We start from the raw sequence: 3,836 nt of genomic DNA, 5'->3' as shown, positions 1-3,836 counted from the left end.
AATCCCCGCCCCAATCCCCACACACACACACACAAATCCCCGCCCCAATTCCCACACACACACACAAATCCCCGCCCCAATCCCACACACACACACACAAATCTCCGCCCCAATCCCCACACACACACACACAAATCCCCGCCCCAATCCCCACACACACACACACACACACACACAAATCCCCGCCCCAATCCCCACACACACACACACACAAATCCCCGCCCCAATCCCCCCCCCCCCACACACACACACACAAATCCCCGCCCCAATCCCCCCCCCCCCACACACACACACACACACACACAAATCCCCGCCCCAATCCCCACACACACACACACACACAAATCCCCGCCCCAATCCCCACACACACACACACACACACACACACACAAATCCCCGCCCCAATCCCCACACACACACACACACACACACAAATCCCCGCCCTAATCCCCACACACACACACACACACACACACACAAATCTCCGCCCCAATCCCCCCACACACACACACACACACACACACACACAAATCCCCGCCCCAATCCCCACACACACACACACACACACACACAAATCCCCGCCCCAATCCCCACACACACACACACACACACACACACAAATCCCCGCCCCAATCCCCACACACACACACACACACACACACACACACAAATCCCCGCCCCAATCCCCCCACACACACACACAAATCCCCGCCCCAATCCCCCCCCCCCACACACACACACACACACACAAATCCCCGCCCCAATCCCCCCCCCCCCACACACACACACACACACACACACACACACACACACAAATCCCCGCCCCAATCCCCCACACACACACACACACACACACACAAATCCCCGCCCCAATCCCCACACACACACACACACACACACACAAATCCCCGCCCCAATCCCCACACACACACACACACACACAAATCCCCGCCCCAATCCCCACACACACACACACACACAAATCCCCGCCCCAATCCCCACACACACACAAATCCCCGCCCCAATCCCCACACACACACACACACATCCCCGCCCCAATCCCCACACACACACACACACACAAATCCCCGCCCCAATCCCCACACACACACACACACACAAATCCCCGCCCCAATCCCCACACACACACAAATCCCCGCCCCAATCCCCACACACACAAATCCCCGCCCCAATCCCCACACACACACACACACACACACAAATCCCGCCCCAATCCCACACACACACACACAAATCCCCGCCCCAATCCCCACACACACACACACACAAATCCCCGCCCCAATCCCCACACACACACACACAAATCCCCGCCCCAATCCCCACACACACACACACACACACACACAAATCCCCGCCCCAATCCCCACACACACACACACACAAATCCCCGCCCCAATCCCCACACACACACACACACACAAATCCCCGCCCCAATCCCCCACACACACACACACACACAAATCCCCGCCCCAATCCCCACACACACACACACACACACACAAATCCCCGCCCCAATCCCCCCCCCCACACACACACACACACACACAAATCCCCGCCCCAATCCCCCCCCCCCACACACACACACACAAATCCCCGCCCCAATCCCCCCCCACACACACAAATCCCCGCCCCAATCCCCACACACACACACACACAAATCCCCGCCCCAATCCCCACACACACACACACACAAATCCCCGCCCCAATCCCCCCACACACACACACAAATCCCCGCCCCAATCCCCCCCCCCCACACACACAAATCCCCGCCCCACACACACACACACACAAATCCCCGCCCCAATCCCCCCCCCCCACACACACACACACACACACACAAATCCCCGCCCCAATCCCCCCCCCCCACACACACACACACACACAAATCCCCGCCCCAATCCCACACACACACACACACACACACACAAATCCCCGCCCCAATCCCCACACACACACACACACACACACACAAATCCCCGCCCCAATCCCCACACACACACACACACACACACAAATCCCCGCCCCAATCCCCCCCCCCACACACACACACACACACAAATCCCCGCCCCAACCCCCCCCCCCACACACACACACACACACAAATCCCCGCCCCAATCCCCACACACACACACACACACAAATCCCCGCCCCAATCCCCACACACACACACACACACACACACACAAATCCCCGCCCCAATCCCCACACACACACACACACACACACACACACAAATCCCCGCCCCAATCCCCACACACACACACACACACAAATCCCCGCCCCAATCCCCACACACACACACACACAAATCCCCGCCCCAATCCCCACACACACACACACACAAATCCCCGCCCCAATCCCCACACACACACACACACAAATCCCCGCCCCAATCCCCACACACACACACACACAAATCCCCGCCCCAATCCCCACACACACACACACACAAATCCCCGCCCCAATCCCCACACACACACACACAAATCCCCGCCCCAATCCCCACACACACACACAAATCTCCGCCCCAATCCCCACACACACACACACAAATCCCCGCCCCAATCCCCACACACACACACACACACACAAATCCCCGCCCCAATCCCCACACACACACACACACACACACAAATCCCCGCCCCAATCCCCACACACACACACACACAAATCCCCGCCCCAATCCCCCCCCCCACACACACACACACACAAATCCCCGCCCCAATCCCCCCCCCCACACACACACACAAATCCCCGCCCCAATCCCCACACACACACACACACACACACACACACAAATCCCCGCCCCAATCCCCACACACACACACACACACACACACACACAAATCCCCGCCCCAATCCCCACACACACACACACACACACACACACAAATCTCCGCCCCAATCCCCACACACACACACACACACACACACACAAATCTCCGCCCCAATCCCCACACACACACACACACACACACACACAAATCCCCGCCCCAATCCCCACACACACACACACACACACACACACAAATCCCCGCCCCAATCCCCACACACACACACACACACACACACAAATCCCCGCCCCAATCCCCACACACACACACAAACACACACACAAATCCCCGCCCCAATCCCCACACACACACACACACACACACACACAAATCCCCGCCCCAATCCCCCCACACACACACACAAATCCCCGCCCCAATCCCCCCCCCCACACACACACACACACACAAATCCCCGCCCCAATCCCCCCCCCCCACACACACACACACACACAAATCCCCGCCCCAATCCCCCCCCCCCCCACACACACACACACACACACACACACACACAAATCCCCGCCCCAATCCCCACACACACACACACACACACACACACACACAAATCCCCGCCCCAATCCCCACACACACACACACACACACACACACAAATCCCCGCCCCAATCCCCACACACACACACACACACACACACACAAATCCCCGCCCCAATCCCCACACACACACACACACACACACACACAAATCCCCGCCCCAATCCCCACACACACACACACACACACACAAATCCCCGCCCCAATCCCCCCCCCCCACACACACACACACACACACAAATCCCTGCCCCAATCCCCACACACACACACACACACACAAATCCCCGCCCCAATCCCCACACACACACACACACACACACAAATCCCCGCCCCAATCCCCACACACACACACACACACACAAATCCCCACCCCAATCCCCACACACACACACACACACACACACACACAAATCCCCGCCCCAATCCCCACAC

Source organism: Silurus aristotelis, assembly GCF_946808225.1.
Source record: "Silurus aristotelis genome assembly, chromosome: 27".
Lineage (NCBI taxonomy): Eukaryota > Metazoa > Chordata > Actinopteri > Siluriformes > Siluridae > Silurus > Silurus aristotelis.
This window is presented reverse-complemented; position numbering follows the sequence as displayed.